We start from the raw sequence: 18,493 nt of genomic DNA on the forward strand, positions 1-18,493 counted from the left end.
TGAAATGAAAGAAACAACTTCCTAGAATTATAGAAAAGCATTCTTCTCCAGCTCCCACTAGATGGACTCTCCAACGCCCAAGATTCTTCAGTAGTCAACTGAACGGATGCCCCAACACCCAATGAGCTACAACTCACCCTAGCACCACCCTACCACCCTATAGAAGAATAAAAGAAGAATGGACTCCTGTACCAGGGAAAATGGTCCAATTTACAATGATATAGAATGATGTAGAAGAAGAAGATGCACTAGACCATAACCCCAACTATGACACAACCACCTAATGATGATCTTAGACCTCCCAACACTGCCTCTTCAACTCTTGGCAGATAGACACTTGTACAACTTTTACAATGATGCTTTTACAATGATACTTTTACAATGATTGTATGCAATGCTTCCCAATTGAAGACTTCATATGGTGAACTTCTTGCTGCTGTTATGCACCTTAATTGTTGCTCTTGTCATGCTACCCGTTCTCACTCTTTAGAACATTAGATTATGCATTGAGTCTCCTCTTGATGAATATATAATACCTACAAAAAGTCTTCATGGAAATACCCATGACATGATAATAGCAAAACTTACCTCATCCTGCAGAGCATATGTCAGTGCTAAACAAAAACAACAAATTAGAATTCAAAGAAACTAATGAAATTAAGAAATGAACATGCATATACAGAAGATATTTACCTGTAGCTTACCTTTGCTGCATCATTTTGCTGCACCTTGCTCTTTGCTGCCCTGGAAAGTCTGGTCCTTTGCACCCCTTGACAACACTTGATCTAGTTTTTCTCGTCTTCTAGGAGCACGATATTTAATCTGATGTATCCCTGTGATTTCAGATCCCCAATATGTGATATTTAGTCCTGTAGTATCCCTCTGAGTCTTCTTTCCAATGCCACAGGTTTGACTCGATTTGGACTCTTCATGACAAAGTTATGCCCGATCTCTCACAATGACCTAATTATGGATTATTTCAGTAGAGAAAACTTGTATGCTGTGCCACGTGTCACTGTTTCCTCCTTCAGCTATGAAATTGATATAAAAAAGCTGTAGTTCATGCACTATTTGCCACTTTTTACAGAATTCCAATCCTCTTCTCAGAGAGAGAGTTATGATGATTTTCCCAAGGTCACTTCTTTTAGATGAAATTCAGGAGCTTGCAAAAACCCTAACTTCCACAGATCATATCTCTGAAAATATAGTGAACCAAATTTGAAATTCGATCATGACGTTCATTAGGATTTTGAATCAAATGGGTTTTCACTTCAGAACTTAAGACTTCACATAAATGAAGTTAAGTGAAAATTCCACGATCGCTACATTTGGAGGATATATGAGATTTCTTTTTATACAGTTGAGAGGGGCTTCTATAGAGAATGTTGGAGGGATTTTAGGAGCTTAAAAAATTATTAATTAATGACTATTCAATGACCAAAACCAATTATGAGTGCCATGCCATAACCCCATATGGTTTTAGCCCACTAACTGGGGTTACTAACTTCAAACATGAATATCTCTCAAACCGTGAAGAATTACTTGGCGTGCCATATATCAACGGAAACATCTTGATGGGTAGAATCTATCTAGAAGATCCTTGACTCAAAATAGAGTAATTTTTCAAGTCAAAATTACCTTGCAAGAGCATGGTAGCCCTTGGTGCTGCTTGGGTTGACATTAATGACAACCTCAGACCATCTTTAGATTAACAATCTCCCCCTTTGGCATTGATGGCAACACAAGTACTCCCCCTGCAATCAGGGCACCTCTTCCTACTGCCTTCTCTCCCCCTTTGGCATCAATGGCAAAGGGTAACTCCCCCTGACACACAACCATCCTACGGACCTGTACACACTTCCACTCTCCCTTCCAAAGGACTTGAGTACAACAAGCTGCCACTGCAATGTATTCTGCTTCCGTTGTAGATAATGCGATTGAGGTTTGGTTTTTGCTCAACCATGATACGAGACAACCACCTAGATAGAATGTTGCTCCACTGTTGGGCATGGAATCCCCCCAAGGCATGTTTTGGGGCTTAAAGCCCAAGTTTTGACCAAGTCCTTTGTAAAGGCTCCACGATTTGTGGGCACGGAGCGCGAAGTCATAATAGAGTCATAGGGTTGTCCGCCCTTGTTTTTGTAATGTAATGTCGGCTTGATAGACCTACCCATGGTCCGCGGACCATGGGATTGTATAAATAGAGCGAGGCTCTAAGTTTAGAAAAAAAGAAAAAGGAAGCAATAGAACAGAAGCATGATGAGTCTAAGAGAGTGAGTCAAAGTGTAAAGTGTGTCTTTGGGTCGTAGAGTAGGAGAAGGCTCTGCAGTTGAGTGCGTAGAGGCTTAGTAGTCCGCAGCTGAGTGCGAGGACCCCTACAACTGAGTGCGCAGGGCAGGTCGAGTCTATAACTATGGGAAGAATTAATAAAGATAAGTTTTACCATATATTTGTGTATCTTTTCCTGCTTTATGTATTATTGGGTATAATTTGCAAGTTTAATGTTTATTTGTTGCACAAACTTATATGAATGTGCTGTATAAATAAATATAACCCAAGGGTTTTGTTTACACAAAGATAACTAACTGGTGTAAGAAGGTAAGTAAGATCTCGGGTGTGATTTAAGGAAATAGTGCAGAATGCTGCTCCAGTAGCACGAAATCCCCATAGCCCCTGGTTAGGGTTGCGTGAAGGTGAATCTATCAGGGCGCGAAGGCCAGGGAAGTGCACGAAGCAACTTGCGCGTAGGGACTAGTAGTTGGACCAATTCAACCTCTTAGACATCTCAAGGGTGCGGAAACCTGGTTCCAACATCCCCCTATACTACTTCGGGTGATACCTCAATCCGCGCTCTGCGGACTGTTGCCGAAAGGGCCAATAGTACAGGGATTTTGCAGTGGTATGATCCGGATTATCCACAGTTTTGTGTTCATTCTGTCGACGTTTCAAACCCCAAAGAGGGTCCATCATCAAGACTAATAGAATATGAATGAAAGCTTATTGAGAGAAGAGTCAAACAATCTGGGAATAAATAAACCTAGATCCCTAATTTTTTAAAGAAGCCGACTCATATGTATGATTTCTTATTTATTTTATTTAATTTATTATTATTTTATTCAAAGATTAATTTATTAGTTTATAGTTTGATTAATTAGTTTAATCTGATTCATAATTTTTATTTATTTATTTATCGTTATTTACCATATTTATTATTTATTATTTAGCCCTAGTTTTCTAATTAATCAATTAATTTATATTTCATAATCTTTAATTTATTTGTTTTATTAATAATTATTTTAGTTTAATTAATTGACTAATTATTTTATATTAAATTTTTATTAGAATCTAATTAATTAATTAAAATGGATGTAATTAGATTAAATTAAATTAATAAGCTTTGATTTAATTAATTTAATAATTCTAATTTTTATTTTAAAATTAATCAAGTAATCATTTTATAATTCTTTCAATTGCTTTTATCTATTTAATTGATTAATTAATTTAAATTTAATTTAATAATTAATTCTAATTCTTCCTATTGTATTTTATTTTATTTTTATTATTATTTAATTAATCAATTAATTTTTATTTATTTATTTAATTAATCAATTTTATTTATTTTTTCATTGATTTAATTAATTAATTTTAATTATTATTATTATTATTTTTTATTCATTTTATCATTTTTCAAGATTTAACCTATTAAGCTATAATTGTCGAACTAATTAATAAATAAATTAATTTTTATTTTATTTTATTTAATTAAAATAATTTTATTTTATTAATTAATTAATTTTGATTTATTTTATTATATTATTGTTTTTGATTTATTTTATATTAATTTTATAATTGTTATTAATCATTTGTCTAACTAATTAATAAATTAATTTTAATTTATTTAATTTTAATTTTAATTTATTTAATTATTATTTTTTAATTAAAATTAATTAATTAATTAAAATGAAAACCCTGATACTATACTTCCAAAGGACTGGAGGGGTTTATTTGTCTAATCAGGGGAAGCCAATTTCCACTAATTTCACTCCCATTGTCCCTGTTGAGGTTCTGAGGAAATGTCATAATTTCAATGGCTTCTCCGATTTTTCTTTTATGATAATTCTCCTCTCTTGCAATTATTTTAGCGTCCTCTAAACACATATGATGCTTTGTTTTGGACGAGTGTTCTGCAAGGGCTGATGTACGGGATCTCTCATTCTTTATATCAGCCGCGTGCTCTTTTAGTCTTATTTTCAAAGATCGACCGGTTTCCCCAATATAACTCTTGCCACAAGAGCAGTCAATCTTGTACACACCCTTGAGTTGTTGACGCTCAATGTTATCTTTTACTGACCTCATCATTTGTCTTATAGTTCCACATGTTGTAAATTGAGTGTTTATGCTATTCTTCCTTAAAATTTTTGCAATCTTATCAGTAACTCCTTGGATGAATGGAAGGTAAACCTTTCCATAACTTTCTTTCTTGTCTTTAGGAGGACGCCTGGAGAGAACCTTATCCTGAGCTCTTCTTATAGCTTTCTTGATACTCCACTCTCTGTATCCAAGGTTTTTGAAGACAGAGGTAACACTAACTGGTCGATCTTTGAAAATAAGAATAAAAGAGCACGCAGCTGATATAAAGAATGAGAGATCCCGTACATCAGCCCTTGCAGAACACTCGTCCAAAACAAAGCATCATATGTGTTTAGAGGACGCTAAAATAATTGCAAGAGAGGAGAATTATCATAAAAGAAAAATCAGAGAGGCCATTGAAATTATGAAATTTCCTCAGAACCTCAACAGGGACAATGGGAGTGAAATTAGTGGAAATTGGCTTCCCCTGATCAGACAAATAAACCCCTCCAGTCCTTTGGAAGCATAGTATCAGGGTTTTCATTTTAATTAATTAATTAATTTTAATTAAAAAAATTTAATTAAATAAATAAAAATAGAAATTAAATAAATTAAAATTAATTTATTAATTAGTTGGACAAATGATTAATAACAATTATAAAATTAATATAAAATAAATAAAAAACAATAATAAAATAAAATAAATCAAAATTAATTAATTAATAATTTTTTTAATTAATAATATATATATTTTAAATAAAATAAAATAAGAATTAATTAATTTATTAATTAGTTGGACAATTATAGCTTAATAGGTTAAATCTTGAAAAATGATAAAATGAATAAAAAAAATAATTAAAATTAATTAATTAAATCAATGAATTTTTTTTAAAATTGATTAATTAAATAAAAAAATTTAATTGATTAATTAAATAATAATAAAAATAAAATAAAAAACAATAGGAAGAATTAGAATTAATTATTCAATTAAATTTAAATTAAATAATCAATTAAATAGATAAAAGCAATTGAAAGAATTATAAAATGATTACTTGATTAATTTTAAAATAAAAATTAGAATTATTAAATTAATTAAATCAAAGCTTATTAATTTAATTTAATCTAATTACATCCATTTTAATTAATTAATTAGATTCTAATAAAAATTTAATATAAAATAATTAGTCAATTAATTAAACTAAAATAATTATTAATAAAACAAATAAATAAAGATTATGCAATATAAATTAATTAATTAATTAATTGATTAATTAGAAAACTAGGGCTAAATAATAAATAATAAATATGGTAAATAACAATAAATAAATAAATAAAAATTATGAATCAGATTAAACTAATTAATCAAACTATAAACTAATAAATTAAATTATAAACTAATAAATTAATCTTTGAAAATAATAATAAATTAAATAAAATAAATAAGAAATCATACATATGAGTCGGCTTCTTTAAAAAATTAGGGATCTAGGTTTATTTATTCCCAGGTCGTTTGACTCTTCTCTCAATAAGCTTTCATTCATATTCTATTAGTCCTGATGATGGACCCTCTTTGGGGTTTGAAACGTCGATAGAATGAACACAAAACTGTGGATAATCCAGATCATACCACTGCAAAAAAACTTCCACAGAAGCCTAAAATCTAACAGTACAGGGATTTTATTGGCTAATTAACTCCGAACCTGGGTCAGGCCCCAACAAGTGGTTCGTTTGTCGGGACCAGGATCTGCGTAGAAATGTCTGATGTCGTATCACTGGAATCCAACAAAGAAAGGAATTTAAGATTGGTTGGATAGGAAGATTCACGAGTTCGTGGTGCAGGAAAATAGGAATCCACGACTATCAAAGGAAGAGTGGTTAGACTGCTACCTATACAGAGAGATCCACGAAATTTTCTTCGCATCTTTCCCTATTGAGCTATACGAGTGGATCGCGAAGCTAGCAGATAGCCAAGGAAGGTGTAAGCTCAATAGGCATGTTGTGTGGACTCCAAAATTGGTGCACAGATTGGAAACATCGGAGGATAATATCGCGTGCACTGTTGATCGCTGGCTTGATCGAATTATAGGAGGATTCATCATTGAGTTCGCAGTAGATACTTTAGTCAGCTATAGCGAGGCAAAATGATGCTTCCTCAACGGACCGCGAGGTAAGTACGTTAAGTCTTTGAATACTTGGATTAAAATGCTACTGTGTGAAAAGCGGGTGATGTAAATAAACTGATGTTTGGGGCTATGCGAAGTGGGAGAATCTACAGAAACGAAGGTAGTGCGGAACTAGAAACTAGCCCCTTGATTTCACCTCCGCGAGGGGGCAAAGAAGAGCTCGCGAAGGTCTCACCAAAGAGTGCGATCAATTTGATAAGGCAGAGGATTTCGCGCATACCACCCCCACCCACACCATCGCCAGTTTCACCGTCTTCACCCCCATATTTTCCCATACCACCTCTGCCACCACCTTGAGTCAATATGGCAAGCACGATAAAGTTCCCAGTGTTCAAGAGAGTAGGAAGTGAAAATCCGAACCAATTTTGGTTCATGATAAAGGTTGTATGGGAAGCGGAGGGAGTCACAGATGACAATATAAAGAAGACAACGTTGGTCAGCGCTCTACAGGATCGTGCGCTGACCTGGTACATTAAGCATCCCAATGACAATCCGAATGCAGGGATCGCGGATATCCAAACTACGCTAACCAAAGAATTTAGCCAGCCGAAGTTAGAGGTGCAGTCGATCATTGGGTTCAAGGAAATCAAAATTCAACTAGGTGAGACACCTTGGGAGTTGGATTAGAGACTGAAGTGCATAATTCACGAAGCTAACATGATGTTGACGGACGAACAACACCACAAATCGTTTGTAGCATCCTTAATGCCACATTTAAGGAACGCGCTATCACAATAGAGGCTAACAACTAAGTCCGAGGCCTTGGAGATCGTGATGAGACTGCACGAGACCTCGATACAGGATCCCAACCTGGGAGTTCAGCAGATTCACGCGTAGTTGAAAAACTTGTGCCTTGACATGCAGAGTCTGAAACAAGATAGGACAACTCGCCCAAAAGTGCGTAATGAGATATGGTGCATAAAGTGAAAGGGTCAGGGACATGACAAGGACCACTGGCTGGTGTTTGCAAATTACCTCGTGGGAGGAGGACCAATGCCATTGAGACCAGAGGCACAAGCAAGACCGAGCACGATGCCTGCATTATGGTGTATGATTTGTCAGATAGAAGGAAAGCATGCCACAGATAACTGCCATTTATTACAGAAGTACACACAAAATTCACAACAGTTGTATGTAATTTCTGTAGATTAGTGGGACATGATGAGCACACCTGTAGAAGTTATGAGCTGATGATGGATCAAACTCCTACTTACAGAGTTCAGGCCGAAATGCAACCCCTTGACTAAAACGCAGGGATGGCGCGAATCGGATTTCAGGGGCGTAGACGAGACTGAGGTAGAGGAGGACCGGGACGAGGTCGCAGACATCTGATATGTTACAATTGTGGAGGGCCAAGACATTATGCTTGCGATTGTACGAATCCAATGAGTCCATCATGCTTGTATCGTACATTGTTTGATCACGAGACGAAGGATTGTCCCACACTAATAGCGCGACTGTGCGATAAACGAGCGCTCCAACCTCCCCTGACTCAGAACCTGCAAATGATGAGGCCCGAGCTGCGCGAGGAAGACCCTAATGTGAATATTGTGCTCCAAAGTGGAATTATGACATGCGATGACAAAGGCAAGCAGCCCGAAGAAAGTACTTGGGTTCGCAAGGCTCCAACGAAGGAATCAGAGTTTGATTTGGAGCGCGCTAAGGAAACCTTCATGGAAGCCAAGAAGAGCTTCGCTAATGCTTCCACTTTAGGAAGCAAAGACAGACCGGAGCCGTAAATGGACCCATCCATGCTCACAATGTTCCTGGAAACATGCATGAAGCTGCTGCGTGACAGCAAGGCTGTAAAGGGATTACAGGAACTCATAAATAGATGCGCTGAGACCGCGCCAGGAGAACTACGCGTAGTCCGGAAACTCGGAAAGCACACGATGCGAACAGGAAGGGAAATGAGATTCTCTAAGCAGATTGAAGAATATGAGATGGACCAAGTGATTCTGGATCTAGGATTAGACGCAAACGCGCTGCCGAAGCAAACATGGGAACGCATGGGAAGGCCTACGCTGCAATGGTCTCGTATCCAACTGCGAATGGCGAACCAACAAAAGATCTCGCCTATGGGAAGATTGTAGGGAATCACAGTGGATATCGAAGGAGCAAGCGCACTAGTAGACTTCAAAGTGATAGAGATTGTTGATGACAATAATCCCTATCTTGCGCTATTAGGAATAGATTGTGCCACTGACATGAATGGGGTGATAAATCTGAAGAAGCACATGATGATTTTTGAGAAAAAGTATCTGTGTGTAATGGTACCTTTAGACCTTGTATAAGGATCACGCTACACAGAGCCAGTGCGCGATTATGAAAGTGACAATGAATTGGACTGCATCTACAAGATAACCACACGGGAGCAAGATTCGGTAAATCAAACTGTGGATGGAAAAATCTCATGGGAGTCTGAAAGCTCCTGCACATCGGATTCTAACGAGGAGATAGAACGATGGCAGAACCAGTTACACGAGGTAACCACGCTGAACTGTAACATGACGACGAGATCGCTGCGTTGCGTATCAACGCAGGTAAGGGATATGCCTATGTATGTTGGGTTAAGTGAGGTGGATGGCTTCCTAAACATATTTGAAAGAGAGGTGCCAGAACAACAATGTTTTGAAGCTTTGAAATGGGTACTACGCGCTACGCCCACGAGGTGGTGGGGTACGCAGCAAAGAAGCTTTGGGGACTGGCGCGAATGCAGGAGAACGATGCGCATATGATTTGGGAAGCCTCAGATGTGATTAACACACAAGATTGCTGGATGAAACAGTCCATGCGCCCACCTGTCCAGATGGATATAGGTATATGTTTTGAACCCTACCCGGATGCACATAGTCTTTGCGTTAGGAGACACTATCAGTAAGCCTGTGCAGGCAAGGAAATGACGCAAATGACCCCTTTAGTTGGAACCACAGAGTATGGAAAGTGTCATGCGGAAAGAGTCAATTTTGCGGACAAAACCGACCTCCCTAGAAGCTAAGGCTTTCTAGTGACAAACAAGACAATTAAACACTATCTTTCCCTAAACATGCATTTAAAATACAAGTAGTCAGGTGTTTAAAACATACCTTTAGTCCCACGTTGTTTCTAGCAGTCCAGCCTCTCCGATCCGGATGAGCTCCTCCTTCTCTTCGAAACCTGCATTCACTAACAAGCAAACGATTACATAGCACCTGAATAACTCATAAAATAAAACATATTCATCATAAAGACCAAGGAGTATATGAAACAAATTATGTATAACAACTTGTTGAGAAAAATGAGCTTAATTGTATTAAGTGGAAACAAAAGAAACCATTACAACCAGTGCCTTGGTGTTGTGCAAGTCCCTCCCAGGGTCTAGCAAGAGTTCTCCTTTACTTTGATCAGCTCACCCACTTCCAAATGAAGCTAAGAAAGGATGGGAATCTCTCCTCTCAAGCTCTATAAGGGAGTCCTAATTTTAGCAACATCTACCCTTAGGAATGTTCAGCTTTCAACCTCTCCTCCCTCTGGCTCAATGCCTGTATTTATAGTGCTTTGGAGGAAGTTAATCAGGTCCACCATGAATGGGATAAGCCCCTCTTTCAATGGGATAGCTCCCCTCTTCATGGGATAAGTTCCTCTTTCATTGGGATGCATGAACCATCTGGAGGCGCTCAATCCACGTCAAACCATCTTCTAGAATGCTCTAGAAATGACCACAAGTAACTTTTTTGAAGTGAAACTTGTGCCTTTTGACCTTTACAGGAGTACGCACCCACCCCTTTATAGACAGAGCGTACAAGTACGTAGGTTTTATGAACTGGAGGTGCGTACACACAGGTAAGGCTAAGAGAAACTGCGTAACCAGAGTTAATTGAATTTTTAAGGACTTTCTCTCTTTCTTGGAGTTTGACATGAGGAGCAGAGGTGTAAGACTTGCCAAGGAGGACAGTATGACTATTGACGGAGCCATACTGACTGCAAATAGTCATGGTGACAAATTTTAGTGTAACAGATTGCCCCCTAAAGTGCGAAGCCTGTAGTAGATTAGGGTTTCATATCATCTAGGAAGGGTGAAGTACTTTATCATTTCAAGGATTATCTTGTGGAGAGCCCAGTTGGAACCTGCAAGTATTCAACACAAAATACATGTATGAGATCATATCATCGCTGAGGTAGGCATTCCCATACTCAGATCAAAAACTTTAACTAACAAACTAACTACTGCTCTGATACAGGAATGATTTCGCAGTACATCATAATCATAGACTCATGTAGACACAGTATGGATCTGTTTATAATTAGTATACTACATAATGAATACAAAACTCCTCGCAGCCTGGATGGTGGAAACTAGATCCAGGGTCTTCATTTCTACTTCCCGAAATAGTACGATTCTATCCATGCGAATAAATGAGTTGATGTCGAGCATGGTAGAAACCACTTGATTACCAGTCAATGATGTAAACTGTTAACAAGTGTGAGAGAGACCACCAGTGATGTAAATGGTTCTCAAAGTACCCAGTACAATCCATGAGATGTGAATGAATGTGCTGATGTCGAACATGTCACAGAATCCTTCGATAGAAAGTCAATGATGTAAACTGTCGTCGAAGGCGAGAAATCTGCCATTGATGCATGCGGATCTCAAGGTACTGACGATTTCTAGATCATCTTTCTAGATAATGTGCTGATGTCGATAGAAAGCGATCCGTCGTAGGCAAGCCCACAACACGAAATCATAAATCAAGTTGAAGAAATGTAGCTGTAAGGACTGACTCAGGGATGGTCAAGATGGATGACAGGTATTTTGCAGATGAATGGTTTATTTGCAGCGACCTCTTGAACACATAACGACACAACAGATGGCTTGGTGACATTTGAGCCAAAGTTAATACCCGGCTGAAGACTTTCAATGTGGTTTAATCAACTGTGAGGCAAAGGATTTCCCAACCCAGGTGAATGAAAAGTGTCGTGTTCAAGAGTGGTGATAAGGTTTCTTCTGAGACAAAGGATAGAAAATAGGCTCATTTTCCTCTCTTTTCCCCCACCATTTCTGGCAAGTACCTCTTTATTTTTTACAAGCTTGAGGAGGATAACGTATGCTTGATTATAAGCTCATCCTTCGGATGAGTCCAACTTAGTTTAGATTCGAACCCTAAGAAGGAGTGGTCCGTTCCTATTTGTAATCGAACAGGTCCTTTACTGTGAAATTTTAACGAGTCCAGTATAGGAGAAACTCGGCGTTTTTCAATTTTAGAGAGTCTGAAAAACTTAAGAAGACTCCAGGGTTGAACTTTTTCGTAAATTTGTGTCTCCCAAGCCCGAAAAAGTATAAAATAATACTTGAGAGAACCGCTTGGTTTTTTACGACCAAGGAGTACTTTCATAGTTAGTGTCTTTGACCTGAAAAGTAAAAAGCAATCAAGGACACGTCGTTTTATTTCCAGTATCGAATTTGAAACGACAAAAATCCGGCAATCTTTTCCTGTTTTTATGGTCAGAAAAAGGGCTATAAGGGGACCGTCTTTTAATTCTGTTTTAACGAGTGTAAAAGAAATGCTCGGCAATATTTTCATGTTTTAGGAGTCAGAAAAGGGCTTAAAAGATGACTCTGATGTTTTTGTTTGTGAAAAATGACAATTTTCCCTGAAAATCCTTTATCCTGCACAAAAACCAACACATTACTCATACCTGTTTAAAGATAGACAAAAATACTTTGAAAAATACCTTTTCACGGTGGAAAATAAACAAATTTAACATTTATTTACTCAAAAAACCTATAAAAAGGGCTTTTACCATTTTACTGTTGAGGAGAGAAAAAGGGCTTTTGGCAAGAAACTTCCCGTGGACATTGCGGAGAATCCGACCGTCGAAATCGAACGTCGTCTCATCAGGTATTCTACAACATCCTCCCTTGCATTTTCATCCGTTTAGAATTTATTTTTAGGCCCTAGTTTCATTTTTTGGAGGCTTTGGGGTTTCAAGGTCTGCTTTTCGGGGTACGCAGGTGCTCCACTGGTGACCTGCGTACCCCGACATTTTCTCAGTTGAGAAAATTCCAGGCGTACGCAACTTGCCTTAAGAGGACCTGCGTACATACGCTCTGTCTCTAAAGGCGGGCTGCGTACATCGTGGAGAGGATTTTCAAACCCCCATTTCTCCAAAATGGACCAAATTTTTTTAATTTTATGGACTCTAACAGATGTTTTATGGTGTGTAGATTGCCCACCATGCTTGATTGGCGCGAGAGAGAACACGAAGATGTTGATTTGGCCGCCATTAATCACCAACCTTCCATTGATGCTTTGAAGGCATGCGGCCTTTACAAATACTGGGCCATACCTGGCATGAGGGCCCAGGTGCGCTTCTAGAGTGGCTGGTTAAAAGGTGGAACGTTCAGGATCAGTGCTTTTACATTGGAGGGCACCAGCTCGAGATAGAGCCCTCAGACATTTATTTTCTCACTGGTTTGCCCAAGAGGGGCGAACAATTGACTCTGTACGGGACTAGGCCGGGTGGCCAGTCCATCACTAGTCTCCGTCTAGAGTGGTGCAATAATCAGAACCAGGAGAGGGGGATAGAGATCAAAACTATATCCCGACCCGAACTTATGGTAATTGCCTTTACAGTTACCAGAATTTGCGGGGCTGCCGCTTTGCACATTGCCACTGGATCCCAGATGCGGATGGCGATTGACTACTACCAGGGCACCATTTTCAACTGGTGTGATGCTGTGTTGGCCAATTTAAAGGGCTAACTGACTAGGACAAAAAATGGACAGTTAAAGACTTTTGGTTATGGGCCTTTAGTTGTGAGTTTTGCCCTAGAGAGGGTTCTGATGTTGATCCCACAGCAGCTCACTGTTGAGGTTGGGCCTCCCCGAGAGCCTAAATTGATGCGATGGGTTGCGGTACTGGCCCGTCATCCTGATGAGGGAACGGAGATTGTTCGATTTACTCCGGAGTGCTTTCACTGGTTAGAGGACCAGGTCTTTTCGATACAGGATTTTCCTTATGCCGGAGTTGATTTTCGTGGAGATCCGGACATGATTCTTCCACCGGGAGAACAATGGGATGACACAGGTAATTCATTTTTCACAAGTTTTTAAATTATCTACTTTTTTGTTTTTATATCGTCTCAAAACTGACAGTAATAATTCTCAAAATGCAGATGTAGGCCCACGGTGTCCAGCCAATATTCGGCCTTTCGAGAGGAGACAACCAGTTGCACCGACACCGGTCCCACAGGACGAGGCTACAGAGACCTTAGCTGAGTTGGAACAAGACCTAGAGCATCTGACGGCAGATATACCAGAGACTACTATAGATGATATTCCTATCAGGCTTCAGCGCTATGTAGTCGGAGTCCCAGGACCTTTTAGAAGGTTCTTGTGTAGGGTAGCTCGTGCAGTGGTGTCATATAGAGATCATCACCAGTGATTGGATGGTCGTTTTTGTAGACACATGTGACATTTTGTTTTTTTGCACTTATCATTTTTGCCGATCATAAGGTGTTTTGCAACCTATGATCGAAGACGATGTATTTTTGACACACTCCTATCTATATATATCATTATTACTGGCTTATCTTGTTAAACATGTGTGATTAAATGTTTTTAAATTTACATGTATGATTATCGCAAATGTCTGTCTAACATTCGAGAAGCAATTGCATCTGCTAATGTATTTAAAGACCTTGGAATATGCTGATATTCAATGTAATCAAACTCACGTTCCAAGAGACGCACTCTAAAAAATAACCTTAATAACACTGGATTTCTAATGGCATACACTCTATTAAGCTGTAATACAATGAGTTCAGAATCTAACCTCACTATCAAACTCCGAATCCCAAACGAAATAGATTCAGACAATAACTCAATCACTGCACTGTATTCTGCAATGTTGTTTGTTGTTTGACCGAGGTTTACCCCATGCATAGAAACTAACTCGTCAGAGGGCGAATAAATAACCCAAGCTGCGGAAGAGATATTCCGTGTACTACGACAAGCACCGTCAGCAAATCCAATGTATGTTTGGAGAGGCATCGACATCTGCATCATTAAGTGTAAAACCAAGATAAGCCAGAATAACGACGAAAACACACTTTCTAAGCTAAGCACACTGTCTAAATTAACAAACACACCAGCTAGAAAGAAAAACCTAACCTAACTAAAATCTCCATACCCATCTTTTAAGCATAATACCTCTTTAGGTAAAGTCCATTTATGGGTTTACCCAAAGAGTCCCCGTCAAAGTATACCAGCTCATAGGCTCCTTTGGCAAGCTTTCGCTTGACAATATAGGGCCCATGCCACATAGGAATGAATTTTCCAGCACCTAATTTATCGTTAGCTTGATCATATAATAGCACTAGGTCTCCTTCCGAAAAATTTCGAGGGGTCACATTTCGATCATACTGAGCTTTCATACGTTTTGCATGAGTCTCGATCGCCAATGTAGCATCACGTCGAGTCTCATCTAATTGAGCCAAGTATAATAAACACTTCTCCTCTTTGGAAGTAGCTGGAAGTAATTTGACAACCATTTGAAGTGATGGGATTTCGCATTCAATGGGCAGCACAGCTTCCAAACCATAAACTAGTTGGAAAGGAGTGAACCCTGTTGATGTTTTCACTGAGGTTCGGTACGCCCAAAGCGTGGAAAATAACATGTTGTGCCAATTCGACCGATGAATACCAATGATTCGTCGGATCATGATAACTAAAACTTTGTTGATGGACTCAACCAGACCGTTTGCTTGGGGATAATAAGGAGTTGAACTATCGTGACGTAAACCAAGCTAGCCTGTAAGTTCTGTCATCATAATGTTTCGAAAATGGCGCCCATGGTCAGTGATTATCGCTTGTGGGACACCAAACCTAGCAATTATGTGATTGAATACGAAAATTGCAGCTGTCTTGCCGTCAACTTCGAATGTAGGCATCGCCTCGGCCCACTTAGTAAAATAATCAACCGCAAGGATGATATACGCATGCCCCCCGGCCGAGTGAGGGTTACATGTAATAAAATCGATACCCCATTTGGCAAAGGGACTAACGACAATTATAGGGTGGAGAGGAGCAGGTGGAGCGCGCATCTTTTGATCAAACACTTGACAGTTGTGGCATTTTCGGACCGCAGTAATACAATCTTTAAACATGGACGGCCAGAAGTAGCCAGCACGCAACACCTTCTGGGCTGTGGCATACCCAGACATATGACCGCCACACGCTCCAGAGTGACAGTCATTTAGAACCCTTTCTGCCTCTTCGTGAGTTAAGCAACGTCGAAAAATAGAGTCTGCCCCCCATCGATAAAGAGTATCGCCAATAATTTTGTATTGTTGGGACTGGAATCGAATTTTCCGACGTTCCGTCTTTGAAACTTCGGGCCGAAAGGATTGGGTTTGGAGATAGACGATTATATCCCCATACCACGGATCTAAAGTGCCGATGAGAAACAAAGATTCGTCTGCAATGGGTTCCTCTGCCACAGTTTCTGTGTCAGCATGCGGGAAGTCACACATTAATTCGGCAAAAACTAAAGATTTCTTAGACTTAGATTTTTCGAACTCTAAGTCGAACTCTTGCAGGATAACAATCCATTTAGAGTACTTGCCCCCTAGCAATTGTTTAGTCAAAATGTAGATCATAGGGTTGCAATCCGAAATGACTGTAGTTTTACGGAGAAGAATGTAGTGACGAAAACGTTGGACAGCTTGAACGGCTGCCAATGCCAATTTCTCCACATGCGAGTATTTTAGCTCAGTGGGATTTAACGTCCTACTAAGATAATATATCACATGTTCCGTTCCGAATTTGTCTTCCTGAACTAAGACCATGCCAATGGTGGAACAAGCAGCGGCGAGGTACAAAAAGTAATCCTGGTTGTAGTTGGGAGGATGCAGCAACAGTGCATGGGTCAACACGTGCTTGAGTGCATCAAAAGATTTCTGAGCTATCTCATCCCAAGAGAATTGAGCGTTCTGTTTCAACAACCGGGTAAAACCCTTTGTAATCTCGGCGTAGTTAGGAATGAATCGGCGTAAAAAGTTTGCTTTCCCCTGCAAACTTTGGAGTTGGTGAAGACTCGAAGGAGGAGGCAATTTGATGATAGCTTCTACCTTCGAGGGATCGACGCGAATGCCGGATTTTGAAACTACAAAACCCAGCAATCGTCCCACTTCTATAAAGAAGACACATTTGTGTGGGTTCAACCGTATACGATAATGCCTACACCTCATGAAAATTGCTCGTAAATGGACAAGGTGATCAGCTCGATGTAATGAATGAGCGGGCAAATCATCGAGATACTGTTGCACAATGTGTTTGATGTCATGAAACGCATAAGACATCACCCTTTGAAAAGTGGCTCCGGCATTCTTAAGTCCAAAAGGTAATTTGCAATAAGCAAATGTCCCCCATGGACAAATGAAAGCCGTTTTTGGTTGGTCGGCAGGTAGAATATTGATTTGGTTGTAACCGGAAAAACCGTCCATAAAGGAAAATATTTCACTGCTGGCACAATCATCAATTATTTGATCGATATAGGGTGTTGGATAGTTGTCCTTGGGACAAGCACGATTGATATCCCTATAGTCGATACATATTCTTATTGTTCCCTGTTTTTTGTTAACCGGAACAATATTCGATACCCAATCCGTTAACGGGATCGGATAAATGAAACCTGCTTTCAACAACTTCTCAACTTCTGCTTTAATTGCAGCCGCTTTTCGTGGGTGAATCTGACGCAAACCTTGCCGGACGGGTTTAGCGTCCGGGTAAGTCTTAATCTCATGGACAACAATTGCGGAATCAATTCCTGGCATTTCCTCATAGGACCAGGCAAACACGTCTCGAAATTCTTTAAATAGGGCCTTGTATATCTGAATTTCGTCATCTGAACACGAGGCACCTATATGAATGTGCTCAACAATTCCGGGCTTGACTGAAATGTCAATGGGAACAGTGCGAGAGATGTTTCCCAAATTCAACTCTGAATCAGGATGTTTCATTGGATTCTGAGCTTCTTTGACATATTCAGCTGTAAAGATTGATGAGAAATCGTTTTCAAAATGATCATCCTCAGGTAAAAACGAAGATCTGTGATGGAGATCTTCCCATGGTAAATCGTCTACACACAGGACTTCACAAAGCTGTTCGTCAGATGACACAACTTCGGGAAACGTTATTAACTCCGAGGTTGAGGTGAAAAGTGATTCCTCACGGACCACATTCATTTGGTCGATTTTGATTGAACGCGGGTCGGTAAAAGACTGCATGGCTTCATAGGCAATTTCATATGGACTCAAAGGCATAGCATTACCAAATGAGTCTATTTCAGATTCAGAAGGAACGATCCATGGATCGTCATAATAAATAGTATCTGAGGTAATCATATGAATAGTTGCGAATGGAGACGACGCGTTGAGCGGAGGAAAAGGAAAAGTTCCCAGTAAACCGGCATCTTTAACTAATCCTACACCAACATCTTTATATGGGATAGTCGTTTTACCGACATGCTGGATACTCTCTGAAGAGGTTGGGTCGGATGAAAAGTAAGTCAGCTGGTCTATTGTTACGATCTTGCCATTATGTGGAAACTTTATTACTCAGAAGATCGATGAAATGACCGCTGTCATAGCATAAGTCCAACTTGGACCCAAGAGAAGGCTGTAGTCTAGAGGGGCATCAACCACTTCCACATCTAGACTAACGGTTTTTCCTTCAACCCCTATAGGCAAATCCTGTAAAATGCCAAAAGGACGGAACCCACGGCCATCAAAGGCCTTAAGAATTGTCGGGGATTGATTTAGTGAAGGAGAACCAAGCGATCTCCAACACTGCATCGACATAATACACGTGGAAGCTCCCTCATCAATTACAGTGCGATGAATAGGCCTGTTTTTGACTATCACTGGGATCTGGAAAGCCATCTGATGAGGCAAATGCGGTGTACTATTTTCTAGATCAA

This window comes from Pinus tabuliformis, chromosome 1_1 (genome assembly GCF_031772625.1).
Source record: "Pinus tabuliformis cultivar Carrire ecotype Pingquan chromosome 1_1, CPIR1, whole genome shotgun sequence".
Taxonomy (NCBI): Eukaryota; Viridiplantae; Streptophyta; class Pinopsida; order Pinales; family Pinaceae; genus Pinus; species Pinus tabuliformis.